This window comes from Lolium rigidum, chromosome 5 (assembly GCF_022539505.1).
Source record: "Lolium rigidum isolate FL_2022 chromosome 5, APGP_CSIRO_Lrig_0.1, whole genome shotgun sequence".
NCBI classification, from domain to species: Eukaryota; Viridiplantae; Streptophyta; class Magnoliopsida; order Poales; family Poaceae; genus Lolium; species Lolium rigidum.
In genome coordinates, this window is record NC_061512.1 from 62198159 (window position 1) to 62206667 (window position 8509).

The following is an 8509-nucleotide window of genomic DNA, read 5'->3' on the forward strand; positions in this document are numbered from 1 at the left end:
ATGGAGGCACATGGTCTGGAACTTCATGTTCTGCTCCTCGTGATGAGCACTAGATCAATGGTGATCGGCCCAAAAGAGTCGATGCAAAGGTTGAAGCAGCCAGACCCTGAAGATGGAGTATATCTCGCCTCACCAGCCTCTGTGACCGGTGCCATCGCCAAGTCCGATCGACAGCTCGCACCCGGAGCCTCTGCGAGGTCCCACCTCCGCTTCCTCTACTCCGTGACCGACCACTGCTCGCGTGCTTCACCGCTGCCCTCCGCCTCCTCATCCACACAAATTACTTGCATAAACCTTAAATTCCACTTGGATTTGGGGAAAATTAACCTACCTACTATTGGAGCGACCGTGTGGGCGATGGAGTGAAAACAGTGGGAAATAGATGGTGGATGACTGGGGGTGGGGGTGGGGGCGTACAACACGTGGAGGTTTCCCCCACCGACCATGGCCCGTCATGAACGATTGAGGTGATTCCACCATGAACAAGGTCAGGTGGCAAATATAGTTGATTGCCGAAAAAAAGGAGCTCGCATGCACCCTTCCGTTGATCCTATCCCAAACCTATATATACAGATGCATGCAACTACTGTTCAAAATTAGTCATTCCCTCACAGGCCCATGCATCTCTCAATAAACTAACAAAAAAAAACTAAGTACACATAGATTAGCCTATCCAATAGTCCATAGTTCATCTGTATAGATCTTGTTACCATGCAGAGGCACAAACGTGAAGTTTTGCCCCTCTCCATTGCCTTTCTTGTGCTACTCGTAGCATTCATCTCCCCGGCGTATTCGCAGCACCAGCAAGCCAGCTTCAACGTGGGTGGCGGCGGCGCCCGAAAACGCCGAGTTCTGGTGGCGACGCCGGAGCTGGAGCCGGCAGCAGCTTCGACCAGTTCATTGCCCAGAACGTGGAGCACTACGCCGTCACCGAGCAGATCTACGCCAGCAAGGCCAAGAACGGCACCGGCGGCAAGACGCTGGACGCCGACCTGTCAGCGGCGGAGGCCTCCAAGGTGAGGTACGTGGTGAGCCCCGACGGCAAGGGGAAGTTCAGGACCATCACGGAGGCGATCAAGGCCGTGCCAGAGAGGAACAAGCAGCGGGTGATCCTCGACATCCGGCCCGGCACCTACAAGTAACAATTCATCATCAAATTCGTTAATTCAATAAACGAATTTACGTGGATGATCGTTCGAATCGCAATGGGAAAATTGATATATGTAGGGAGAAGGTGCTGGTCCCGAGCACGAAGCCATTCATCACGTTCCTGGGCAACACAAAGAACCCGCCGATCATCACGTGGGATGACACAGCCGGGACGCGCGCCAAAGACGGCTCCGCCGTCGGAACCATGGGCAGCGCTAGCGTCGCAGTCGAGGCCGACTACTTCATGGCCTCCGGCATCGTCTTCAAGGTTGGTCACATTAATCTCCATGCATGCGTGCAATTACAGAGATTAAGCTCTCTCCGCCAAATGTTGCGATTCCTAAAATCCCAATAGAGATTAAGCTTTGTCATGGCAGAACCACGCGCCATTGGCATTGCCGGGTGCAAAGGGCGGGCAGGCGGTGGCGCTGCGCGTGTTCGGCACCAAGGCCGCCTTCTACGACTGCACCATTGACGGTGGGCAGGACACGCTGTACGACCACAAGGGCCTTCACTACTTCAAGAACTGCGTCATCAAGGGGAGCGTGGACTTCATCTTCGGCTTCGGGAGGTCCCTCTACACGGTAAATCAACGAAACACCAAAATTGCCGGATGATGCATACGATTGACTCGTATGCACGATGCGCACTCAGGACTGCACGATCATGTCGGTGACGAAGGAGATAGCGGTGCTGACGGCGCAACAGCGGACCAAGACCATCTCCGACGCCGTCGAGAGCGGGTTCTCGTTCGTGCGGTGCAAGATCACGGGCATGGGGCAGATCTACCTGGGGAGGGCGTGGGGGGACTCATCCCGGGTGGTCTACTCCTTCACCGACATGGGGAAAGAGGTCGTCCCCGTTGGATGGGACGGATGGAACGTCGAGAAGCCAGCAAAGTAAGTACTTCTAATTTGTTTTTAGATTTTACCAATGCACCATCTAACTATGTCTTTGCGAAGTACTATTATAATTTTGTGGCACGTTTCTGGCTGAATAGGAAAGTTTTGCACCTTTTATTCAAAACCAGTCACAACATGGTCATCCCGCCAAAAATGCAAAATTTTCTATTTTTAGACAAGTGGTGTGTTCTAGCAAATTTTCTACAAAATTGTACTCTGGCGATGAGACAATCGAGGGGTGTGTTTTATCAAAATAAAAAAATAACAGAGTTCTATAGCAAAATTTCCCAAAACACTTTCCACTCACCCTACAATTCCCCCGCAAAATTTACCGGATCGGTTACCCATCGGCACAAGATTCACCATTGATTCGAGCATGTGTTTGATATGGGACATGAATCTTAGAACACAAATCGATAGTGAAACTTGTGTCGGCAGGTACCGGTTCTGTTGTTCATGTAAAATGCATTCGCCTTCACCCTACATGCAGTTCAACGGGTAGGCGAGGACCGGCGATGTGATGCATTGTTGTTTTGTTTATTTGCAGGACCGGGGTATTCTACGGGGAGTACAAGTGCACCGGGCCAGGGCGATGTCCACCCAGAGGATCGGGTGGGCGCGGGTGCTCAACGACATGCAGGCTAGGGCTTTCACCGGCTCGCACTTCGTATACGGCAACTCGTGGATCCTGCCCCCACCAAAGTAGCTAGTTGGACCAATCAATTCGGGGATCTATGTCTCAATCAATTGAGATTTTTTTTTTTGATAAAGGGCTGAGATTTTCTAAAACCTCCATATATAGATATACAAAAGAGCAACATATGTTTAGCATTAAATTCCGATTGAGATTTAAAACATCTCACTGATACCTAGCAAAATTGTATATATGTGGTACCCACTTACTAAAGTCATGGGTCAATAGGTCTTGTAACATGGTATGTACAACATGGAAAATGTTCGTAGGAGTTAAATTCAATAGTTATACTGATGTGGTTATCAATTTCCATGATTCTCGACTTTAATTTTACTTAAAGTCTGCTATTTCCTAGGTAGCTAAGAAATAAATATTTCCAAGCCTTTCTAGTAGTCCACTAATGTAATAGCACTACACCACCTTTACATACTATACTATATATAAAAGCTGAGCCACTTTGCAGCTCTCTCATTGATTTGGTCACTGTTCACGCACATTAACAATACGTGAATAGTGCACCATATTTATTATTTATTGATTTTAAAAATTCCTCATACTATTTTTAAAAATCTGATGGTAATTTTGAGCAAAATTCCTCAAACTATTTTTTTGAGAATCTGATGGTAATTTCAATAAAAGGGGATTACTCCCTTCCAACACTAGTTGGAATAGCCTATCGGTGGTGTGCTGAAAACATCCTTAGTGGTGTGTATTCGGCACGCACCCAAATTTCGTCGCTGGTAATTGTTACTGGTGGTATGCCAGCTCTTGCGCCACCGGTCAGTAAAACACAGATGGAGTGGTACATAATCTGCGCTATACAACTAGTAAAATATTCACTGGTGGCGTATTACCATGCGGACACACCATCGAATTTTTTCCAAAAAAAATAAAATATGTTAGTTTTTACAAACTTCGGTTAACAACAAGAGTAAGATGATATAAACATTGACATAAGTCATAATTCATGCAAACCTACCATAGTTCATACTATACTATCATAGTTCATTTAACCTAACATAGTTCATGGAAGATATCAAAACCAATAGTATAGTTCTTCTCGTGCCAACATAGTTTTCTATTTTGTTATTGTGTACTTGTTCCACTCTTCGCCGTCAAAAGCTGATGTTTGGGTGTTGATTGTGTTTTATCTTCTTCTCCATTATTTTTGCTCATGGATTAGATTCAAAATATATCCGCCACACCTTGCACACAGAGCTACTTGAGCTTTTCATGCCAACTCCAATTCCTCATCTTCATCCGTTATTTACTTGAGGCATCTACTTTTATTTCTAAAACAAAGCGCTCATTGAAACTTCTGAGTTGAAAAAGATCAATTAAACAACACATTAGCATATAGATGTCTGTGCTTCATGAATACTTCCTCCATTGCAATGAATAAGGCATCCTTGTTTTGCGTGTTTATTTATTAAAAATACTCTAAATATACAATGATTGTTGGTTTAAAATTAGCATCATTAGAAAATGTTTTCAGTGTGAATCTAACAATATCAATTACGTACAATATAATTAAAATTTTGTTGCTCAATTTATTTGATCAGAGTTTATTTTAGAATGCGTATACGCTATATTTATAGAAACGGAGGTAGTAGCCAAATAACTAAAATAATTACCTAGTTGAGAAATGGCAAATGGGGAGGAGAACCAATGGTCACCGGAAAAAAATCCTATGAGACCGGGTCTATCGTCTCAGCAGGATAGACCCACCCCGATGGATGACACCTTGCCACTCTAATCTAAAAGCACGCACGTCTCACTTACCGGCTCCTTCCAATCCTATAATTATGGTAATCGTAATCATGATTTGCAGCCTTTGTTTTCTGTGTCGCGGGGAAACAGAATTGGAGAAGGGAATTGGGCAAGTGGAACTTGCGTGCTTTTAGATTAGAGTGGCCAGGTGTCATCCATCGAGGTGGGTCTATTTTGCTGGAGCGATAGACCAGGTCTCATAGGATTTTTTTCCTCGGTCACCGCCACCGCTGACTTGATTTTCGTGGCCGACTAGGAAGCTTGCACGGCATTGGGCAACTTCACCTCCATGAAGACGCCATGTAACACTACCAATCAAATACAAATAGAATAACATTATTTAACTGATTCATTGGTAACACTACCATTCCTCCTCGGCCTTGGTGCCCACCTTCATACCGAAAGTAAAATATCGCAGGTCCACACCCTTTGGCTTGCTTTTGATTTACTTAAGGAAAAATGCTGCAACAATGTTGCAATCAATGTATCACTACTAAAAAACAGCCATACATAGATAATGTATCACTACTAAAAAACAGCCATACATAGATACCTCATCCATGGCGCATGAAGAGAGTGGTGCACCACGGCTACTTAGTTGTGGCACACGTGTATGTGGTGCGTCACGCCTATCTAGCCTACCTGTGGCGCAAGTGTAAAAGCGATGTGTCACGTCTATTCCCTCGCCTGCGCCAGGGTATCGTTGGTACCCATGGCGCATCAAATACAAGTGTGCCATAGCTATAAAAAAATTTAAAATTTAAAATTTGGTGTAAGCATGGGTGTGGCGCACGGGCCTTGTTGCGGCACAAATAAACTTACCATGCCTGATTTTAGCCCCCCCCCCCCCCCCAGTCCATCCCCGTGGGTCGACTTTTTAGTTTTTGAAAAAATAAAAGAAACTGGTAGAAATTTCAAAAAAATAAAATCCTTCAACATGCACATGTGTTATGTCATCAAGTTTTAAGCAAAATTGACAAACATGAATTTCGTTTTTTTTTTGCAAAATGGCGTCATCTTTCGGCAAAACGGCTTTTCTGATTGCATACGACCTCCGATGAATAAAACTATATAAAAATATATCAACGCAAAAAATTACATCCGATTTCAACGTCTACGGCCGTTTACCATTTTTTGGATTTCACAAAATCAAAAAGAAAATAGGAATTTTCGGAGGTTTAAGATTTTGATTAAAAAACTTACCCATGGGCCACTAAAATAGTGGTGCGCTACGGCTAACCTACCGGGCCACCTACCCGCACTGTCTCCATTTTATCCTCTCCCATCCTCACAACCCACACCCATTCCTCTCTCATCTTCAGCTTCTTCCTCTCTCTCTCTCTCTCTCTCTCTCTCACTCACACACACAAGGATATGGTGGCCTTCCTCCTCCCACTGGCTCATGCCTCCTCTCCGGCCACCCCTTCTCTCCGGGCACCCACCCTTGCCTCTTTTCTAGCCGCCCCCCCCCCCCCATCCTTCTCTCCGGCCACCCCTCCTCTTTGGCCCCCGCCCCTCCATCCTTTTTCGGCCACTGGGCAGGGTCACGAGAATGAATGTATTAACAAATAATCGAAAAAAGATTTTTTTTTTGAATTTCACTGTTAGGCGTGGCGCACCGCACCTAGGTGCGCCATGGGTAGCAAAATGCGGTGCACCATGCCTACCCTTTTTTTTAGTAGTGTACTCTCTTCGTCTCATGAAACATGTTGAAAATTTATCTAAATTTGAATGCATGTAGTTACTAAATAGTGTCTAAATACATTCGATTTAAACAAACTTTCAACATGTTTCATGGGAGAGAGGAAGTATGAAAGAATATCTTCCTAGTTCCTACTAGAGGATCTTGAACCGTGGTCATCATCTGCCGGAGCTGCATCCCCGCGCAAAGCAGCCAAACAGATTAAAAGTTACAGGTCTTGCTAATATGGGCACCATCGGAGAGAAATTGATTTGAGCAAGTGCATGCCTGGTCCAGCGAGATCCATAGCGAGGGGCGGAAAGAAATTACTATCTGCTAATGTTTTCGAAAAGTAAAAGAAAAAAAAATCATCAGCATGTTTTTTTTCTTCTTTTGGCTTGGTAAAAGTAGTAGCAGTTCTACGGTGAGTTGGAAATCAAGTAGATGGTGGAAATTGCGAAGAAGGACCAGAGAACAGAACACTTTCACGCTGAATTTTTGTTTTTGCTCCAAAGTAGACACAAATAGACAGAACACTGATTAGATCGGAGCACTTCTTGATTCCTAAACCTGGAAACTCAAAGATCCCTACAGGCTACAGACACTTACTACGACCATCGATCTCTCTAACTAAGCAGGCACGATTCCTTGCTAACACGACAAACTCCGACTCCACCGGCTGCTGGCAAGCAAGAAACAGATCGCCGCCCTCTACCTCTAGGCTCAGTTCTGGGACACGGCGACCCACGCGGAGTAGCCGTGCACGGCCAGCATGAGGCACAGCATGACAGCTCCCATATGTAGTTTATGGATGTATATACGTACATGTAATCTGTATTGTACCCTTGTATATTATATAAAGGCCAACGCCCACCCGATTAGGGTGGTGTGCGTTTCACCCCAAACAAACAAACCCTTTAGGTTTACATGGTATCAGCCTAACAACGATCCCAATGACCTCTCCCGCCGCCGTCTCCTCCATGGCTTCTTCGATCTCGTCGGCGCCGTCTGCCGATGATCTGGCCAAGCTCCGGCCCGCGCAGCCCGTCACCACGGCCGCGGGATCTCACCCATCTGGTCCGGTGCACTTCGGTCATCTCATCTCCGTCAAGCTCGCCGCCGATACCCATCTGCTCTGGCGTGCGCAGGTTGTCTCCCTGCTGCGGAGCAATCTTCTTCATCCCTATGTCGAGGGCACCTTTGCCTGCCCTTCCCCGGCTGTCTCCGTTCCTCGTGAAGGTGGAGTCCCGGAGGTTACCCCGAACCCTGCGTTCGCGGCGTGGGTGCAGCAAGATCAGGCTATCCTGTCTGCTCTGCACTCCTCTTTGACGCCGTCTGTCGGCGCCATGATCATGTTTGCGGCCACGTCCGCCGAGGCTTGGACAATCATCGACCGCACCTTTGTTGCGCAGTCTAATGCGCGTGCCTCGCAGATTCGTGCTCAACTCGCCAAGACGGCGAAACTTGACAAGTCCATGGCGATTTTCTACAACACCATCAAAACCCTAGCTGACACGTTGGCTTCGATTGGTCAACCCCTTCGTCCTGAGGAGTTCAATGATTTTATTCTTGATGGCCTTGATGAGGATTATGACTCCATTGTCGAACTTGTGCGCGATCGTACCGATCCTATGCCCGCGCATGATCTCTATGCTCGTCTTCTTGCGACAGAGCAGCGCATTGAGGCTCGTCGGTCCTCTCCTCATAAGGCTAACGCTGCTCGCTATGGCAGCAAGGTGCCTCGGCCTCCTATGTCTGGGGCCTCTCCTTCAACGCCACGCCCCGGCACCCCTACTCCGAAGCCCTACTATGCTCCTCGTCCTGCTGGTGGAGCCCCTCCCGCCGCGGGCACTGGTGGTGGTCGCCCAGATCAGCGCTATGGTGCACGCCCTGATGCCCGTGCCCCTGGCCGCAATGATGGTCGGCGTCATGCCTCTATCTGCCAGCTATGTGATGAGTCTGGCCATGTTGCTTCTCGGTGTTTCAAACGTTTCCAGAAGGACTACTTGGGCATGTACAATGATGGCCGTTTCCTTGACCGTCAGCTCTCCATGGTGAATTATGTGCACGGACCGGAGGGACACACATCGACTCTTCCTGCTGATCCCACTTGGTACATGGATACTGGTGCTACGGATCACTTTTCTGCGGAGATGGAGAAGTTGCATATGAGGGAGCCCTATCATGGCAAGGAGCATGTCCATACGGCCGACGGTTCAGGTATGCGTATATCTCATGTTGGTCAAGCACTCCTTTCTACAACCTCCTCTAGGCCTCTTTATCTCCGTAATATCTTCCATGTTCCATCTCTCA

The 8509-nt window shown here is 47.1% G+C and overlaps 1 pseudogene; it reads left to right on the forward strand.

The window, feature by feature from the left end:
* Positions 1 to 2757, forward strand: LOC124656019 (annotated as a pseudogene).
* The last annotated feature ends 5752 nt before the right edge of the window (positions 2758 to 8509 follow it).